Source organism: Chrysemys picta, chromosome 2, assembly GCF_011386835.1.
Source record: "Chrysemys picta bellii isolate R12L10 chromosome 2, ASM1138683v2, whole genome shotgun sequence".
Classification (NCBI taxonomy): Eukaryota; Metazoa; Chordata; order Testudines; family Emydidae; genus Chrysemys; species Chrysemys picta.
In genome coordinates this window covers 77,582,680-77,604,683 of record NC_088792.1, presented here as the reverse complement: position 1 = coordinate 77,604,683, position 22,004 = coordinate 77,582,680, and positions in this window count along the sequence as shown.

The window sequence follows — 22,004 nt, the reverse complement described above, 5'->3', positions numbered from 1 at the left end:
GATAAATGAGAAACATGCTTTCCTCATTTAAAACTCCTCCTCCACGTTATGATTTTATAAATATTTGAAAAGTCAAGGTTAAATCATCGTACTCCTGGGTTTTACAACTGGCATGCTTTTTTTCTCCTTTACCGCTCTCCTTTTATACTCTTGCACTTCCAAAAAAGTGCAGTGCTGGACTGAGTCCAATATCTCGTTTATGAATGTAACCTCTATTTTTTTTTTAGTGAATTTCTTTTGTGCTATCAAGGAGACAAGGTACAATTCCTTTCCGTTGAGAATGTTGATAATATAATGAGTGAAACTTTGGAAATGAATAATCAAAATGCTGGTGTTTTGTTTCTCTAACAGAAAAGGATAAGGGGTCAAATTCATCACTGGTGTAACTCCATTGCAGCATGTCTGGTTCTTTTCCTCCCTTAATAATTATACTAGCATAAATGCTGATACAGAAGCCCTGATTAAGGGCACTAATAAGACTTCATCATTATTCTCTGATAGAAGATTTCTCTTCCTTTTACTCTGCTAGGTAGGGGAAAATAAACATCTCAGTCTTCATCACCTTAATTTTTGATACATAATAGTTAGAGTTTTTGACCTGGCCTGTAGCATTTTATTCCTGTAACTATATTAGCACATCAGTAAAATATTATCTAAAAATAACAAAAAGATAATATCAAGGCTGCTAGGTCTAAAATTAGATGTAACATCTTTGTAGATGTGTCCGTCCAAGAGTAGAGTGATATTTCAATACCTTCCTAACTACTTAATTTAGGTGCTGGTTTCCTTGGTAATTAGTGTCCTATCTGGTCACAAGAATGGAGCTGACAGGCAGAGTGGAAAGTAAGTCCTTATGTGTGATCATGACCATAAACCACACCAGCTTCAAAAATTAATGATACAAAAGCAGTTATTTGTACAAATATTGGTGGGAGAGGTGGAAGAAGAAAACTCTAGGGGCAACCTTGGAAGTGTCAGTTATTGAAATTCAAATTCTATCAGATTAGCATGTTATTATTTGTATACCTAATAAAGGAAAAGGCAGAGAAGGCTAGTATCAGAGAATAACAATGTGGTTGTGACGTTGCATCCCATAATGCTTTATGGAAATATGCTTATGAAAGTAAATATGACATAACTAGAATATGTGTTATGCTAGATATGCCATGTAACATATCTCTCTCTATTTGTATGCATGTATCATTTTTGTATTAGAAGTTATGAATATTGGCTATGTACTTATTTAATTTTCAGTAGCCTCAGTGAAGCAGTTGGTCAGCCTCCTGAGAAAAGACTATTCTCAGTAAGTGCCCAATCAAGAAACACTTAAGCTAACAATGAACTCTGAGACGCCAATCCACATCTGAGCTTTACTGGGTATGTGGCCTGGCTGGTAAGGAACTGAGTCATGCATGGACATGTAACCTGCCCATGTGACTCCAAAACTCCATCTTGGAGCTGCATTCTGCATAGGGGGAGGGAGGGGTTTAGACCCACATGGAGAAACTATATAAAGCCTTGGGAGACTCCTCCATTTTGTCTTCAGCTGGCTCAAGAGGTAGCCTCTCCACCCCCAGAGGGTACCTGAAAGAAACTGGAACAAAGGACAGTAACTGCAGGGGTGTGAGTGATTGCTGGACCCAGACTAGAAGAAGGCTAGTCTGTAAAAGAAGCTTATTGGAACATCTCTGAGGTTTCATCTGTAATCACTTTCTTACTGTATTAGGCTTTGACTTGTGTGTTTTATTTTATTTTGCCTGGTAATTCACTTTGTTCTGTCTGTCATTACTTGAAACCACTTAAAGCATACATTTTGTATTTAATAAAATCACTTTTACTTATTAATTAACCCAGAATATGTATTAATACCTGTGGCGGGGGGGGGAGGGGGGGGCAAAGAGCTGCGCATTTCTCTCTATCAGTGTTATAGCGGGCGAACAATTTATGAGTAAATCGGAGTGTTGGAGACAGGAACACTTCTTAAGCTGTTTTCAGTTAAGCCTGCAGCTTTTAGGGGGCGTGGTTCAGACCTGGGTCTGTGTTTGTAGCAGGCTAGCGTGTCTGGCTCAAACCAGGCAGGGCACTGAAGTCCCAAGTTGCCAGGGAAAACGGTCTCAGAGGTAGTCTCAGCACATCATGTGGCAGTTCCCAAGGGGTTTCTGTGAAGGGTTGGATCACAGTGGTATCATTAGTACCCCTAAACTGGGTATATGTAACAGCTATTTATGCTAGTATAATTGTTCAGAGAGTAAAAGAATGGAAGAAACTTTACACAAACAATGCAAGTCATGCTGGACCTCCATCTAGATTGGAATGGTGATAATTCTACAATTCAAGAATTCCTAAAGGAGAGCAATAGTATATTCGCTGAGTTTGCAATAACTCCTCAACTATTTGGAGGCATAATTTAGCTCAAATGTCTGCTGCAATATAGATCCATACTTTCATCACCATTCCAGAAATTGACATGGGGTCTTGTGCCTCTTCCAAGGCCAAAAGATCACTAATGACCTCAACCCTCTGAGGGTCTCCCAGTACCTGGCAGAAAATAGGGTTGGTTGAAATTGTCATCCATAACTCTGTAACTGCTAAACCGCTAAATCAAAACTTTGGATTTAACATCTCCTGAAGTGGTCAGGATTTAATAAAATCTAAGGTATAAAACCAGTTGAACAATAATTACAGAAAAAACTGTTTTCAGTCAAGAAGTGGAAAAGAAGCCTGTCACAGCTGTCTGTTTCCAATTCCTGTTTTTCAGAGTGCAGATCCAGAGCCACTGTGATCATGATTAGTTGCTTTTTCAGGTAAAAAGGCTGTTTCAATTATTTAAAAAAAATGCTTCACTGCCATTAATTTGCTGTTCACCTTCTTTATACAGTAAGTTGCATTGAAAATCTTAGTCCTACAGGTGTGTGTTAGCTCTGGAAAATTCTTGACACCTCTTCACAAGGGATGGAATAATTTAGATACTGTGCATACCACCTTCTAATTTGGAAAACATCCAACTCCTAATCCCTACTGCAGCTTTTAAGATCTGGTTCTTGACTATTAAAGGTTTACAAACAGGGCAGTTCTATTGCTAACATTAGTAGGCTTTTTGCCCCTGCGAGTCAATTAGGCAATACTAATATAATCAGACCTCCATCTAACAACCAGGCTAGAAAGTTTTTAACCATTCTGCAAGGAATCTCTAGCTTCCTGCCTTCATACCTTCTCTGAGAGGTGACCTATTCTCAGGATCAAATTCACGGATGGGAGCAAACTTGCACCCCCTAAAATAGCATGATGTAATTGGGAAGGATGGGGAATTCAGATGTTTTTCTATGGGGAGCAAGTTTAAATTCCAGATTGGGCCTCACAGGAATCTGTCAACAGTGGCTGCTTGGGCGAGGTGTAGAATCAGCATATTTCCCAGCAGACCAGCTCTGTGCCTGGGTGCCATTGGACCTCATTCCAAGGGGACTCTCTACTTCCACTAGGGGGCCTACAGCTTGAGTTGAACTGGCAAAATGAACAAAGCCTTAGAGCTCTAATTCTCCTTTTGTTTTTGAGCTCAGTTGGATGAAAGAAAAATAAAGAGCTAGGAGTCAGCAGCATACTAAACATCAGAACCTAGGCTTTCCTACTAATCCTTTCAAAGCCCTTATATACACCTGAACAAAATACAATCTGGTGGAACTCCTTTTGTGAGTGCTATTAGGCTGATTAGCAGTTGCTCAAAAGGACCCTCTGGGAACATTAATAAAGGAAGGAATGGAGCGACTCAAAAACAGTCTTGTTGATGCCTGCTACTGTCCTCAGATGAGTCAAAAACACCACACAATCAACTGCTTCAGAGTCAGCTGATCGAAATAGCAATATCAGCATGGATTCCCAAACTTTATCTATCCATCAGGAGATCATCTATCCACACCACCAATGCTGTTTCTGGGTGTACCTAGATCTTAATCCAAATTGACAAAGATCTAGCACAGGGGTCTCAAACTCAATTTACCTTAGGGCCAGTGCCAGTCCTCAAATCCTCCCAGCGAGCCAATAATGTCACTGAAGATGGTGTTCAGAAAAGAAAATGTTTATATTGTATTTTTTATTTAGAATTTCTTAGAAATAATAAAACTGTTATACAACTTTATAAAATTCTTCACCTGCCAGAGAGTTTTTAGTGTTTGCCAGACACCTGGCAATCCCTCAGCTCTGTCAGTTTGTTGATGTTTGGCCTCAGTGACTGAGCAGTTGAAACCTTCAGGATTGCAGCAAGGTGTGCATCAGATAGTTGTGTTGGGTATTTTGACTTGTTTATATTCATTGTGGGAAAAAAAGTGATGCTACCTCCATGGCTGACTCTGTCCGGCAACTAATGATGCTGCCTCCATGGCTAACTTTGCCCGGCGACTAGTGATGGTATTTCTGTTCCTCTCCCCCAGCCAATGGGAACTGCAGGGGGTGGTGCCTGCCGCAGACATTGCCGGCAGCGTGTCTGCGGTGCGTCTTTCTTCTGCGGGCCACAGTGGGGAGGTTCTTGGGCTGCAGATGGCCCATGGCCTAGGACTTTGAGACCCCTGATCTAGCGGTTCTGAGGTTTTCTTACCACAACTTTCTCTATAACCTTAATTGGAAATGAAAGATTAGATACTAGGTGATAATTGGATGGATTGTTAAAAGCATTAGTCTCAAGACCCTTAAAGGGTGAACCATCAAAACATGTCCCAAAGCCTGACAAGGTAGGTGCATCCCAACCTCAAGGACACTGATTGATCCATGACAAAGGCAAAGTTTCTAAGTGCTAAACCTCCTGTCTGAGCCTACACACTAGATCAAGAGTATGTACAGCTTTGTGAGCTGCGCCATTAATTTCCAGGGGTGGTCCCATGGTTGAAATAAAATCCTGAAATGATTCAGAGGATTTAAAAACAACAGAAACCACTGGTGACAACAATAGTTTAGGACCAAAAGTGAAAAACATCTTACTCATCTGAAACTCCATTTTGTCTAGCTAAAATTCACCCTCTAATTACCCAAGTGTAATACAAATTGAACACTGAGGACTGGACTGTTTAGAACAGCTTGTGTTACTTTACCGTGTCTTAGTATAATGGGGCCTTGTTACTTGAGAGATATTAATAGATTCTACTACAATACAGATAAATAATAATTGAGGCTAACAATTCTTCCTCTTGTGGAAAGTACCATAAGCTTTTGAACAATCACAGATAGTTAGGATCTTGATTTTACATCCCATTCGAAAGAGGGCACCTCCACTGGCAAGGTATTTTCTTACCCCGTTCTGGGGAATTGGTACTGTACTGACCACCTCCTGCAACACCTAGGTTTTCTTATCAGGGGGTAGCCGTGTTAGTCTGTATCTACAAAAACAACAAGGAGTCTGGTGGCACCTTAAAGACTAACAGATTTATTTGGGCGTTAGCTTTCGTGGGTAAAAACCTCACTTCTTCAGATGCATAGCTATCTCAGTTCTGTCAGTTTGTTGATATTTGGCCTCGGTGACTGAGCAGTTTAAACCTTCAGGATTGCAGCAAGGTGTGCATCAGATAGTTGTGCATAGCTATGCATCTGAAGAAGTGAGGTTTTTACCCATGAAAGCTTATGCCCAAATAAATCTGTTAGTCTTTAAGGTGCCACCAGACTCCTTGTTGTTTTTGTAGGTTTTCTTAAAAGGTCTCCTATCCTACTTAACAGGCCCTCAAATCATCTTAGCTTATGAGATATGATGAGATCACCGCCTGAGGTGGCATGGATGGAAAATCAGAACCACTGAACAAAGAAAATGCTGAAATTTCATCCTCTGTAGGATTTCCAGTTTCATTAGCCTGATTGAAAGCAGCATTTCACTAAATGTAAAACTGCAGCACAGATAGTGCATTTAATGTATGCTCTGGGCAATGAAGCCAAAACTATTTTCAAGTAATTTTCTTCAATGTTGGATTCAGCCATCCTATAAGTCTTAATAACTTAGGACTTTTCTTTCTTTGAACAGCAACTGGTGCCACTGCCAGTGCAGGCCTAAGTCCTCCATCACAAAGTTGTGCTATTATTTCATGTAGCATGATGTTACCTAGCATCATGTAGCAATATAATATCACAATATGATGCTGTCATATCCACCTCAAATATGTTTTTTTCAGTTCTATAGTTGTATGAAAGACTGTCAGTGCCTATCAGTGACTCTTAAGGGTATGCCTACTTTTGGAGCTGGAGCTGGCGGTGTGATTCCCAGCTTGAGGAAATATACTTGCGCTAGCTCTCATTTGAGGGAGCGTGCTAAAAATAGAGTATAACTGCAACAGCATGGGCTGCAGGATGGGCTAGCCACCCTGAGTATTTACCCATCTGAGACTATTGGCATTTACTTGGATGGCTAGCTAGTTGTGCCACCACAGCTTTGCTGTTTTTAGCATGGTAGCTTGATCAGAGCTAGCATGAGTGTGTCTCCTCAAGTCCTCCCCACACCCCACAGATCCAAGCGTAGACGTGCAGTATGTCTACACTGCATTCAGAGGTGTGACTGCAGCATGTGTAAACGTATTCAAACTAGTTTTGATCTGGTTAGCTCCAATAACAATAGCAGTGAAGTTGCAGCAGAATGTGAAGTGGCCGGGGCTAGCCATTCAAATACAGACTTGGGGGGGGGAGGGGGCAAGAAGGCTTGTATAGCCTATGCTGCCACAGTTTCATGGCTATTGTTGGAGATAGCTAGATCAAAGATAGTGCATATATGCCTACAAGTGTTGCAATCATACCTCTCATTGCAGTATAGACATATCCTAATTTTTTATCCATTTTCATCCTAACTATGTTCTAGTTAAGGACAGAATTATATTTAAGGTCAACAAATACAGAAGTATTCTGCTCAGAAAGGGGAAGATGTGGGTGTTGTGTCTTTATATGTGGAGACAGACGTATGCAAAAGACAAAAAGTGAAAGTGGGAGATGCTGAAAAGACCTTTGACAAAATTTTACCTGTTTTTTATTTCTAGCCATAGAAGCATGATGCTGCGTTACACTTTGTCGTTGGCACCGAGCAGCACCTTTTGCCTCAGTTTTGGTATGTCAGTGTTTCCAATTTTCTACCCATTTTAAATGCTCCCCGTGGTCGTCTGCAGCCAGGCTTAATCACATAATACACTTTATCTGTTTGGTATTTGGGGTCCTAGGCCATGACTCGGGGTTCTAGGTGCTAATAAGTAATAATAATAATGACTTTACATCTGTTCAGAGAAAATTCATTTTCAGAAATGTATTCTAGAAAAGTTTCTTCAGGATTAAACGACAGAGGTTGCTGGGATAAGAATAGCTTTCTTTAGAATAGCTGATTTTGGCTTCACTTCGTGTCTGTTTGCCATCGCGATGTACAGTTGATATTTAAAAATTTAAACACGATGGACCTGATTCTCCACTGCCTAGCATCTTGTACTGTCATTTACACCTGTGCAAGTGGGTGTAAAATGCTGCCATTCTGACTGGGTAGCACTTTACATCCATTTTCCGCTCACTTTGTGCAGGTGTAACTGATTACACAAGGTGCAAGGCAGTGGAAAATCAGGCCTGGTGGGATTATATTCCCTATGAAACAAACAAGTTTTGCTCATTGTTGATATGTTATATTTAGCGTGAAAACACAAAGAGTGACAAAAACTTTGTGTCACGGAACTTTATTTCCCCAAGTATTTTCTAACACAGGAGTTCTCAGCCTGGGGGTTGGAACCCTCAAGATCATTGTGTCAAGATATTACAACCACTCTGCTTTTCCCACATTGCTAAATGGGAAGAGGGTCAGGGCAGTGTGGGGTCCCATTATGGAAAAGGCTGAAACCCCCTGATCTGTTGTATGTGGTTTCCTTTCTAAGATGCAATGGGGCTTTCACATACGTTCTGTGGCTAGGAGTAAGAGTCATAGGCTTGGTCTACACTAAACCCCCAAATCGAACTAAGGTACGCAACTTCAGCTACGTGAATAACGTAGCTGAAGTCGAAGTACCTTAGTTCGAACTTACCGCCGTCCAGACCCGGCAGGCAGGCTCCCCCGTCGACTCCGCGTACTCCTCGCGGCGAGCAGGATTACCGGAGTCGACGGGGAGCACTTCTGAGTTCGATTTATCGCGTCCAGACTAGACGCGATAAATCGAACCCAGAAGTTCGATTGCCTGCCGCCGAACCAGCGCGGTAAGTATAGACAAGCCCTTAGAAATGAATCTGCTTTTTAGCATTGTAAGTCTTCAAACAGCAGGATTATCTGAAAATTATTACTAGCTTTTCAACTGGTTTGCTGATACAAAGGATATGGTAACCAAGGAATTCAATTATACTAGAAGGTCTGGCATATAAAATATAATCATAAGAGCCTTTTGGGAGCCTATGGTCAAACCAGGCATCAGATGATACAAGTGAGCATTGAATAATGGCTTCCTTTCTCATAAACTCTGGATACTTATGTTTTACAGAAATTCTGCTCCAAATTAGCAGCCAAACTTTTCCATGTTTACAATGATGGCTAATTTGGGAGGAGTGAAATTTTACAGGGTGGAATCTGACCCCAGGGATCTCAGAGTGCTAACTAACAGAGAGTAGATCTTCTGGGGTGACAGATGTAATCACTGTTTCCATGAGGCTTAATTGTTGAGGAGTGTGATTGTTCACTGCTGGGGTTGAGTTGGATTTGTAAATTATTAAAGCTGTAGATTTAGTGGCTAAAACAAGAATTTCTCAGATAATTGCTGGAGTTGAGTCAATGCAGTGTCTTGTGTAAACTCCATATGGTGGATTATAGATTATATTAGCAAGGGATACCAAGCTAAGGTGCTACTTAAAGTTCAGAACAAGGACTTGGCATTTTGATATAGTGAATAGCACAGCAGATAATTTTTCTTGAGTTCTTGGACCTCTTTGCAGAGAATAATGTCCAAGGGAAGGGAACAAAGATCTGGATGCACAATAGGGACTTAGGCATTGTGATGCTGAGTGTTGCAGAACTTAACTTTTAGGCATCTAGGAAATCACAGGAACAACACTGCGATCCACAAAGCCTGAGTTAGTAGCCTAAGCCAGGGGTTCTCAACCTTTTTCTTTCTGAGGCTCCTCCAACATGCTACAGTAACTTTTCACTTAATGTTGTAGTTATGTTCCTGAAAAATGCGACTTTATGTGAAACGATCTTAAGCTAATCCAATTTCCCCATAAGAATTAATGTAAATAGGGGGCAGTTAGGTTCCAGGGGATTTTTTTTCACCAGACAAAAGACATTATATACATATACAGTATAAGTTTTAAACAATTTTAAACAGTTTAATATTTTATACAGTAATGAATGATTGTGAAGCTTGGTTGAGGTTGTGGAGTAAGAGGGTGGAATATTTCCCAGGGAATACCTTGCTGCTAAATGATGAACTAGCACTCGGCTGAGCCCTTAAGGGTTAATACGCAGTTGTTAATGGAGCCTCACACTCTACAAGCAGCATGGACTGAGGCAGGAGGGAGGAAACACAATAGATGCAGGGCAGTAGCTGCAAACACTTCCCTGCAAAAACTGAACATGATGATGAACCCACGCTATCGAGCTGGAGCGCACCACTCCCTTCTCCTGACAGCATATGCACAGCTGCACAGGTGCTGACTTTCCAAAGTGCTGGGGGGGTGCATGCATGAGTGAGAGAAAGAGACGTGCATTGCCCCTTTAAGTTCGCTGACCACACTTCAAGTACGTTGCCCTTTTAAGCTGACCAGCCAGTTCAGACAGGAAGCAACAGCTTCCAGCAAGCTCCCTCCTTTCTGTCCCTGAGCCCTGTCCCCCTCCTCCACTTTGTGAAGAGGGGGTACAGAGTGTGGGGCAGGAGCAGGGGGACATCCTGATATCAGCACCCACCTTCCCCAGCAAGCAGGAAGCTCCCAGAAGCGGCTCCAAGGCAGAGGGCAGGGCAGGAACAGCACGGCAGTTGGGGGAGGGACAGCTGAACTGTGACTGGGCAGCTGCCGAGCCACATACCTTACAGGGAATTTAGGGGAGCTGATGTGGGGGGGCTGCTGGATCCCCCGCTTCTAATCCCCACAAGGAGGGGCTGCTCTTCCGGAGAATCCTACAAACAGTGGACAAAGCAGGCAGCTGCCAAATGATGTTATAAAGGAGCATTGCGCAACTTTAAACGAGCTTGTTCCCTAATAGATCAGCAACGAAACAACGTTAAGAGGGACAACATTAAGTGAGGAGTTACTGTATAAAAATTCCACAGCCCACCTGTGCCACAATAACTGTTTTTCTGTATATCCAGTAGATTAAAAGCCAGGGCCGGCGTTGTAGGTAGCAAACAATCAGGGCCAGATTAACTCTCCTGTGGGCCCAGGGCTATTAGATTTTGTGGGGCCCCAGTATACAAGTCTTTTTCCTAATTTAAAACAAAATGATCACAATTATGGCATCGAGGCTATTAATGCTATACTAAACTTGCCTTTTAATTAACATAAAGCCATTCTGCAGTTACATTTCAGTCTTAAAACATGTAGAATATAGTTAAGTTAATTCAAAACAGTTGAAACAGCTGTTATATTAGTTTATTTCTGGGAGGGAGTTTGGGTGCAGGAGGGGGCTCCAGGCTGGCACAGAGTGTTGGGGTGCAGGAGACCGTGAGGGGTGCTGGCTCTAGGTGGGAGTTTGGGTGCAGGAGGGGATTCTGACCTGGGGAGGGGGTGTGAGGTGCAGGCTCCAACTGGGAGGCGCTTACCATAGGTGGCTCCTGACCAGTGGCGCAGCAGGGCTCAGGCAGGCTGCCTGCCTGCATGCTGTGCTCCATGCCACTACCCGAAGCGGCCAGTTGTTGGCACGTCTCTGCGTGCCCCTGGGGGAAGGGGGACAGTGTATCTCCGTGTGCTGCAGGGATGGTGCTGGGGGCGGGGGCAGTGCGTGGAGCTGCCTCCCCCTCCCCCCCCGGCCAGGGGCTGCAGAGACATCCAGCAGCTGGCCACTTCCAGGAGCGGCGTGGGACCATGGCATGCAGGTAGCCTGCCTGAGCCCTGCTGCACTTGGGGCCCCCCTTAGCCCAGGGCCCTAGACTGCAGCCCCTAAAGCCCCATGCATTAATCCGGCCCTGCAAGCAGGGCAATTGCCCAGGGCCCAACACCACAGGGGGACCCATGAAGCTAAGTTGCTCAGGCTTTCAGCCCCAGGCAGCCTGGCTTGGGCTTCGGCTTTCAGCCCTGGGCTTCAGCAAGTCTAATGCCGGCCCTGCTCTCTGGTTATTTGGTCAGACCACCTGAAACCTGCTTGCGGCCCCCAGGGTGTCCTGGACCCCTGGTTAAGAACTGCTGGCCTAAGCTACTATACGGTGAATGGGGGGAAGATAGGCACCTTAGAATGTAGTCCACAAAGCCAGCATGATAGCTGTGGAGAGCTGCTTAAGCTAACCAATGGGAGATGCCAAGAAAGGGGGTGTGTCCTAAGCGCTGTCCATCTCATATAGGTGCTTAAGTCTGGAAGGCACCTATCTCTGCTAGAGATCAGTAAACTGGGGGGGGGGGGGGAAGATAAGCGCTCCTCTGTCTAAGCTGCAATGGGGCCCAATCCGGTAGGTGTGCTCAGAGGCCATCCAACTCCACACAGATCAATTAGGGGAAATGGGGGAGGGGGATGAGGAGGAGGCAACCCTTCTTTGTAACTTTTAGCCCAGTGATTAGAGTACTCATCCAGGAAGTGGGAGATCCCCAGTCCAAGTCCCCCTCTGCCTGATGAGGAGAAGAGATATGAACAGGGGTCTACCACCTTTCAGGTGAGTGCCCCAACTACTGGGCTCTAGAGTCATTCTCGCGCTTTCTCTGTTCCAATTAATAGTTAATTATTTAATTGAAGTGGAAAAACTTCAATAGGAGAGACTGAGGGAGACCCATATCTGAATATCCAAGTAGTAAGAGCACTCACCTGAGAGATGGGAGACCCCTCTTCAGAAACTTCTCATCAGGCCCATGGGGGACTTAAACGTAGGGTCTTCCATATCTTGGGTGAATACTATAAGAGCTAAAGGTTAGAAAGGAGATGAGGGCCTTCTCCCCAGCTGATTGACATGAAGTAAGTGGCCTCTGAGCACCCCTACTGGATTGGACCCCACATGCGATTTAGGTGCGCGAGTGCCAGTTTTCTCCCCAGTTCATGGATTGCTCTGGGGCTTAGGTGGGAGATAGGCATCTGGATGCCTAGAGTGGGGCAGCATTTTGTATGCCCAGAGACAAAAAAACTTAAGGAACTTTTACTGCAAAAACATAGGTGCTGAGTTAGTTTAGGACCCTCCAGGGTTAGCTAGCAGCTGAATGGGGGTTTTTGTGGATCACAGTGGCACTTAAAAATGGGGCTTAGGTGCCTAAGTACCTTTGTGGATCCAGGTTAATCTGTTTAGTTCTTAACCTTTTCTATACTTAGATCCTCCTCCCATCTAGCTGGGATCTAGCCAAAAGCCCCCTCAATAGCTGTAGTCATGACCCTCTGATGCTGAGGCTGAAAAATCATGGGTGAAAGAATTACCTTCCGCCTACCTAAATTTCCTTGATGTTTCAGTTGAATTCTTCTTCACTTCCTATCCTAGAAAAATGTAGTGTAGTGTTGCTGTTCACTGTGGAACAGCTACCACATTCCATACCAGGCGTGGCTGCATTTCAGTGTGGTGAAGCAAGCCTTATAATATTGTTGTGACTCTTCATAAGGTGTTTTGAGATCGACGAATGAAAGGCACTATAGAAATGCAAAATGTAAGTATTGTTACTTAAGGCACGTTGAGATCTAAGCACTGTATAACAGCTAGATTAAAAACAAAATTAGTGCTCTTTTTAAAATTCTGCCATGTAATACACTTGGCTGTGTTTGTCAATAATGGGGGCTGATATATTAATAAATAGAACAAGTTAAAAACTACTTTGACAAATTAGATGTGTTCAAGTCACCAGGGCCTGATGAAATGCATCCTAGAGTACTCAAGAAGCTAACTGAGGAGTTATCTGAGTCATTAGCAATTATCTTTGAGAAGTCATGGAAGATGGGAGAGATTCCAGAAGACAGGAAAAGGGCAAATATAGTGCCCATCTATAAAAAGGGAAATAAGGACAGCCCAGGAAATTACAGACCAGTTAGCTTAACTTTTGTACCCGGAAAGATAATGGAGCAAATAATTAAGCAATCAATTTGGAAATATCTAGAAGATAATAAGGTGATAAGTAACCATCAGCATGGACTTGTCAAAAACAAATCCTGTCAAACCAACCGGATAGCTTTCTTTGACAGGGTAACAAGACCTTGTGGATGCAGGGGGGAGCAGTAGAGGTGATATATTTTGACTTTAGTAAAGCTTTTGATATCGTCTTGCATGACCTTCTCATAAACAAACTAGGGAAATGCAACTTAGATTGAGCTATTATAAGGTGGGTACATAACTGGTTGAAAAACCATTCCCAGAGAATAGTTATCAGTGGTTCACAGTCATGCTGGAAGGGCATAATAAGTGGGGTCCTGCAGGGATCAGTTCTGGTCCGGTTCTGTTCAATATCTTCATCAATGATTTAGATAATGGCATAGAGAGTACACTTATAAAGCTTGCGGACTATACCAAGCTGGGAGGGGTTGCAAGTGCTTTGGAGGACAGGATTAAAATTCAAAATGATCTGGACAAACTGGAGAAATGGTCTGAAGTAAATAGGATGAAATTCAACAATGACAAATGCAAAGTACTCCATTTATGAAGGAACAAGCAGTTGCACACATACAAAATGGGAAATGACTGCCTAGGAAGGAGTACTGTGGAAAGGGATCTAGGGGTCATAGTAGATCACAAGCTAAATATGAGTCAACAGTGTAACACTGTTGCAAAAAAAAGTGAACATCATTCTGGGATATATTAGCAGGAATGTTGTAAGCAAGACATGAGAAGTAATTCTTCTGCTCTACTCCACTCTGATTAGGCCTCAACTGGAGTATTGTGTCCAGTTCTGGGTGCCACATTCCAGGAAAGATGTGGAAATTGGAGAGTCCAGAGAAGAGCAACAAAAATGATTAAAGGTCTAGAAAACATGACCTATGAGAGAAGATTGAAAAACTGGGTTTGTTTAGTCTGGAAAAGAGAAGACTGAGGGGGGACATGATAACAGTTTTCAAGTATGTAAAAGATTGTTACAAGGAGGAGGAAGAAAAATTGTTTTTCTTAACCTCCAAGGACAGGACAAGAAGCAATGGGCTTAAATTGCAGCAAGGGAGGTTTAGGTTGGAGATTAGGAAAAACGTACTAACTGTCAGGATGGTTAAGCACTGGAATAAATTGCCTAGGGAGGTGGTGGAATCTCCATCATTGGAGATTTTTAAGAGCAGATTAGACAAACACCTGTCAGGAATGGTCTAGATAATTAGTCCTACCACGAGTGCAGGGAACTGGACTAGAAGACCTCTCAAGGTCCCTTCCAGTTCTATGATTCCATGATCTTTCTTAGGTATTAGATTTAAATAGTGTTTTCTATCTCCCCCGCTACCTGGAGTTGACGGTAAATTAATACATTTCCTTGTAATTGATGGCATTTTCCATTATTGTTTTCTAGCGTCAGAACATGTCTATTACTCACCATGATGCTGATAATATTGTGGCACCTTATTCCATTGCTGTCTTCAAACAGATACCCCCTGTTTGCTGTGATAAGAAGAATATAGAAGGACTTTAACTTAGTGTGTCTCATAAGTTAAATGTTGACAAGAATAATTTTATTTCAAAGACTTTTTTTTTGTTAAGCTTGCCCACATTCTGACTAAAACATTTGTTTTTAAAAATAAAATCTGGTGATGATAATTGAGGAAATTCTGTTTTAGTGTCTTGGCTACATAAAATTATTTCTAGAATACAGACAAGAAACAGAAAATGAGATTGGTGATGATTTGAAAAAAGATCTTCCCTGGTCTGGAATGTTAGCAGTACTGATTTCTTTGCCTCTATGTGTTGATCCTCTGTCTAAGAGGTCTCCTGAAGTGCAGATGTTACTCAAATGGGCAGTGAGCCTTTCCAGATGTCTTACCATCTCCAAAGATAACAGAGCAGGGAGCAGAGTAGGGGACAGAGCAAATCATAGTACAGCGTGGGTAACTCCAACATATGCAGAGAGTTCGGACAAACATGCAGTAGAAACCCTTTGGAGCTTATGTGCAGGGAAAGCAACATTTTTTATTTTCGATATTATTGTTTGAATTACAGTAGTGCCCAGAGATCCCAATATGTTGGATGATGTACAAACATATATTAGAAGATAGTCTCTGCCTCAAAGAGCTTCCAGGGCCTGCTCCTGCCATCAGCTCCACATAGGCAGACCTTTGTGCCCACCTGGAGCTCATTGAAGGATCAGAGCCAAAATGAAAAGAGACAGTTGGAGGGGATGAGGAAGGGAGGGCGAAGGTAACAGTGATTGAAACATGGTTACATATACTGGCTATGGAACAATTAGCTGGTTTCAAGGCAAAATACTTTTTAAAATATAAAGAAATCAGAAGTATTAATAATCTCAGTAAGTCCTATTGGCCACTCATCTCGGCATTATCAATTGACTATATACTGCAGGCATCATGGTAGAAGTGTACAAAAACAACCACACCAGCTTAATTGTCTTCATTCATTTCTTAAGCATCTTGATTTCTTGGGCCTTTAATATCTTCTGACATCCTGTTTTAGCTGCTCTGTTCTGTAATGTTATGGTTCTGTACTTTTTGCTCTTGCCCATTTGTTTGGTCTAGCAATACTCAGCAAAACTCTCACCCTTGTGTTACTGTTTATGTTAGACATTGACTTTTAAAAGCCCAATATGTTAAAAACCACTCAGTATATTCCAAATGAGCCCAACTCATTTATAATTTAGAAATCAATTTCCTAATATTACTATGAACATTACAGAAAAATAAGCTATATCTGTAGACCTGATGGATGTCAACATCAGTGGGAAATGAATTACTCTTCATAGAATATATGGATGTTGGTAATAATTACATAGCAAGCCAAACTTAAAACAAGTCATGATCCATCACTCATGACAAAATCATCATATTCAGATGGCACAGCAATGTTCTGAACAATTTGTCTTGTTTTTTTTAAAGATAGAATACAATTTTTTTGTTCTAATTGTATGAACAGCAAAATATACTCATAAGCATAGTGTTAATATTATTTCTCTCCAATAATAATAATATTATAATATTATTTCTCTCCAAATTCTCACTGGATTTAATTCTGCAGTTTGTTATTCTCTGACTGTTTCTTTAAAGGTGAATGGGGAGACATTTTTCTCCCTCTTCTTGCTCCACAGCCTGCCAAGAGCCAAATACAGTAGAAACATGATATTTCTTCTGTGCATATGGGACAGGCCATTGAGAGTCTGTACAAGTGAATTTGTAGCAAGCCTCATGCCACAGAGTTAAACTCTCTGGTGGTCCAATCTGTGGGTGTGAGTAATGCAGGAGGGTGAGGTGGGAGTTTATGGGTTAGATAAGAGAATAGCCAGTAAGTTCATTAAGGCTTGGTCTACACTAAACCCCCAAATCGAACTAAGGTACGCAACTTCAGCTACGTGAATAACGTAGCTGAAGTCGACGTACCTTAGTTCGAACTTACCGCGGTCCAGACCCGGCAGGCAGGCTCCCCCGTCGACTCCGCGTACTCCTCGCGGCGAGCAGGATTACCGGAGTCGACGGGGAGCACTTCTGAGTTCGATTTATCGCGTCCAGACAAGACGCGATAAATCGAACCCAGAAGTTCGATTGCCTGCTGCCGAACCAGCGCGGTAAGTATAGACAAGCCCTAACTGTACACTTCCACTGTCCTCAAACACTGTAAATTGGGGTTTGAGTAGAGAGGTATGGCTGCCACTAAAACCTATTGGCTGGGATAGCAGCTGCCGGCTAACTGTGTTAGTGCCACATGCCTTGCGTATTGGGTTTTGGGAAGGTTCTCCGACATAGTTCCCCCATGCAAAATATGGGAGTTCTTCATAGGGACTGAGAACTTCACCCAGGTAAAACTATGTAGCACTCCAGAATGTGGTATAAGTAGAGATGTCCTGAAAATAGCTGATTACTGTTTCTTTAAAGAAAGGTAAAGTATGCCTCAAAGCTTTAAACTCTTTATTCAGTGTCCTAGTTGGTTCTTGCAAACTGAAATCTCATAAATTTTATCATTTAGGGAATTTATTTGGTTGGTTGCTATTAGATTTCCTTTGCTGAGATGGCTGACATTTATGTACTTCCTGGGTATTCATGAGTAAAATAAATCTAACATCTTTAAACTATCCTGAAGTGAGAGAGGTGGATCCACAGTTAGTTACAAGGAACACACGTTCTGCCCTCCAAACTATATACAAGTTGTTGTACTTCAGCTATGCGGCTTTTTTTGTAGTAAGTATCTCTTTAATTGGATGAACTATTTTGGGCAGGGGAACTCATCTTGCAGAAGACACTGAGACGTGAATAATTAACTTTACAAGAATGTTATCCTTGGAGCTTAAAAGCCTTTACAATGTGTCTATGATTGGTACCTGTGCAATGTGTATTTCCAGTGATTATTGTCTGACAAACTACAAAACACTAACCCAGGAACCTATCCTTGCAACAAAGCCAGTTGCTAAATGTCCACATATCTATTCAAGGAACACCATCATAGGACCTAATCACATCAGCCACACCATCAGAGCTCGTTCACCTGCACATCTACCAATGTGATATATGCCATCATGTGCCAGCAATGCCCTTCTGCCGTGTACATTGGCTAAACCAGACAGTCTCTATGGAAAAGAATAAATGGACACAAATCAGACATCAAGAATTATAACATTCAGAAACCAGTTGGAGAACACTTCAGCCTCCCTGGTCACTCGATTACAGACCTCAAAGTCGCAATACTCCGACAAAAAAACCTCAAACAGACTCCAATGAGAAACTGCAGAATAGGAATTAATTTGCAAACTGGACACCATTAAATCAGGCTTGAATAAAGACTGGGAGTGGATGGGTCATTAGTTTTTACTTTGTGTATTTTCCCATGCTAATTTTCCCCCCTACTGTTACTCATCCCTTCTTGTCAACTGTTGGAAATAGGCCATCTTGATTATCACTAGAAAAGTTTTTTCTCCTGCTGATAATAGCCCACCTTAATTGATTACTCTCGTTATGGTTGATATGGCAACACCCATTTTTTCATGTTTTCTGTGTATATATATCTTCCTACTGTGTATTCCACTGCATACATCCGATGAAGTGGGTTTTAGCCCACGAAAGCTTATGCTCAAATACATTTGTTAGTCTCTAAGGTGCAACAAGTACTCCTCGTTCTTTTTACTATCATTAATGTTCTTCAGAAAAACACCGAGGAAAGTATTTTCCAATAATCATTCTTGACTCAGAGTCTAAGAGTAGTTTTATGGAAATGGCTGTTCTGGCTGCTTCTAGCCAATAAATTAAAGTTCCAGAAAAATGCTGGAAAATAGAAACTGCAAGATGGAAGTTGTACTTAGTTATCTTTTCTTGTGGCTTCAGGTAATCTGAGTGGATTTCAGTTCATGGGCATATAGGCAATGAGATTAATGAAAGGTCTGTTCTTGGAAGCTGTTATTCATCAATCAATTAACTCAGGAAATGTTTTACAATTTTAATCTTCCTGTTTCAGCTATATTGAATTAAAATGTGACACCCAAGCAGTTAAAATTTCACCCTGAAATATATACTGTGATATAGTATGTGAACATCCATCTGCTTTCTGAGATGAGCAGATGTGGCCACTTTTACTGCAGTGTAAAATAAGGAAACATATTGTACCTTCTTTCCATAGAAAACTGAAATATGCCAGTTATATATGTATTCAGTTTTTTAAAGTAAGACTTAGCACATTTGTCTGAATGACAAGTATCTGAAATAAAGAAGGTGAGAGATTTTGTTAAAGTGGGGTTAATCTTTATTTTGTAATTAGTCATAATCTTGGATTTATAGATGTTAAATATCAAAACAATGGTATCAAAAAATACAGGACATTTAGAATGAAGGTTGAAATGTCATTCTTTTCCCTCTCCAGGTTTGCCTCATTTGTTAGAAGATATGTCTAAATTAATATAAAAGATGTAGAGGTGAATTCTGAAGGACAGCATAGGGTTCATATCTGTTCCAGCTAAAATACAATTTGCCCTGTTTATGCTAGAGTTTTAAAATGTTACTTAAAATATTGTAAAACAGACCTTTCATTCTGATTTAGACAGGCCCATAGGAGTCTTTGATCATAGGTGAATTTGCATCTACTAGGAGTTTCTCTGTGTGGGAACAACATGGTAGATTATTAGCCTCAGATCTTTCTGGGGTGAAATTTGGCTTCCAATATGGTTGATATATTCTGACTGAGCTGAGAAGTACAAGACTATTTTAGGGTGCATGAAAAGGTAATTATGTACTCAACACTGCTAATTACATTTGTATATGCCTGTTTTGTATGTACAGTGTAGGTCGGGAGTTTTGAAAATTTGGCCCTTATTTCTAAAGTTGGGAGGAGTCAAAAATTTAAGACTCCCTTTTGATAAGATTTTTTTTTTTTAAACACAGATTGAGTCGTGTTTAAAAGGATACCCATATATAAAACCAAGCTGGAGAAAACAGATTTATTGAAAAAGCAGCTGCAACTAAAACTGATAAGCACTCAACAGCTGACTTCTCCAGCTGCTGCTAAATCAGGTATGATTCTCTGGTCTTGAAACATAAATAAGGATAACTCAATAAGAAAACTTTTGAAAAAGATCAGTCAGAAATGGAAAATTTAGAAGCCTCTAAGAATTTCTTGAAGAAGTTTGAGACTCTCGTGCTGAACAATTTGGAGGGACAGGTATAAGGTGCCAATATGGGACTGATCAGGGGAGGATGATAATACAGGGCTTTATTTAATTTGATTGCTACTAGAGTCTTTAGCTGAAGGTATTTTCCAGGTCCATGCTAAAATTGGGATTATTTAATATATTAGTGAGCTGGAAGATGAGGCATCAAAATTTGTGAATGATGCAAAATATTTAGGTCCTCAAGTTTTAGAGAAGAATATTAGCATTTCAGAAGGACCAAAGAAAACTATGCAAATAAGAAGTGTGATGGCAGATGAAATACAGTTCAGCTAAATGCAAAATAATGCAGATTGGTTCCAATAATTTCATCCATTCATACACATTAAGGTACATCTACACTTTGAACTGGGGGTGTAATTTTGAGCTCAAGGAGATATCTATGCTAACTCTGATTGTGCAAGAAATAGAGTGTAGCTGCGGGGGGACAAGCGGTGGGAGGGGCTAGCTGCTCAAGTATATACCTAGCATCTCAGAGGGGCTAGTACAGGAATGGGCTGGGTTCTTATGTGAGAAGAGAGCCATAAAAACAACCCATTACTCAAGTCAACACTGGCTGAACACTCAGTTGTTGAAGTGATGGGAGAATCCAACTACTACAAGAAAGGGATCGAGCACAGTACTGAAAATATTATGAATCTATTATATGAATTGATGGTATCTCTTCATCTTGAATATTATGTTCATTTCTAGGCATGCTATCTCAGTTAGGATATTGATGAAACGGAAAAGTCCAGAGAATGGCAATGAAAATGATTAGAGGCTTGGAAAGACTTCCATATGTGGGGAGATTAAAAAGACTAGGGTATTTATGGAAATTCAGAGATGAATAAGAGGTGAAGTGAATGGTTTAGAGGAGGCCAGAAAGGTGCTCTGATTTAATTGTTTCTCAGAATATGAGAACAAGGGCACATACAATTAAATCAATATCTCAGTTTAAAACCGATAACAGGAAATGCCTTTTTACAGAATGTGGCACTCACTGTTTCAAGACATTATTGAGGCAAAGAGTTTACAGGATTAAAAAGGCTAGACATTTCTATCTAAGGTAATTATTTATGGCCCCCATTACCAGAGGATCTGAATACCATTAATGTATTTATCCTCACAACACCCTTGTCAGGTAGGAAATTACTATTATCTCCATTTTACAGATGGAGAACGGAGGCACAGACAGCTAGGATTGGTCTACAGATTTTTAGTGATCCTCCCACCCTGGGTCAACAGACTAAGGGTAGCAGGCCCATGCTAGTGCTCTAAAAAGAGCTGTATACACAGCACTTTGAAGGTACAACTTGGGCTGGAGCTCTGGTTCTGAAGGCGAGGGTGGGGAGCCATGAATCCTTGCATGAGAACTTTCTAAAGATTATTTACATTTCTCTGCTCTAATGTGACCAAAGCACATAAGTTTGCATCTGTTGATTTATGATAACAGAGTCTGCTTCTCTCCAATAATGCTTCTAGCATAAGGATTCATTTTCTTTTCCATCCAGGAGATATGGAAAAGTCTTTGCCAGCACGCCATCTCAAAGGTGTCAACTTTCTTCTTGTCAGCAGCATTAATTTCCCATGATTTGTATCCATTGGTCACACTTGATAAAACTAAGCTTTCAGCGAGTCAAACTTTTGTACATTTTGAGATGCCACAGTTGTCATGGGCATGGGGTTCAATCCAGACTAGTAAGGGGTTGTGTCATCATTTTTCCCTGCAAGCCTGGGCGCCTTAAATTGTTTTGCTGCTTTAGTTCCCAGCCTGGGGACTTCACAGCCAGCCTACCAGCATGCAGGTCACACCTTTAGTGTCTATGTGCTAGAGAGCCCTGGTTCAGCAGCTCTGATCCCAGCAGCCAGTCTACAGCCCCACTCTGGCTTTAGCCAACCTGGGTTACTACTTGCAGGGTCACCCCAACACACCCCCAGTCCCAAATTTTCTACAAACCATGTGCTCTCCACTGTCCAGCCTTCTACTGAACAGTTCAGAGAAATAATAAGGTTGGTTTGTTCCTTTAAAGAGACAAAAGCCACATCACAGCTTATTAACTTAACTGGGGTAAATAAACTTTTCCGTTCAAAGACAGCACTGAGTTGGTCTAGAGTAAAAAAACCCATCTACAAATTTATTAACAATAGGATAT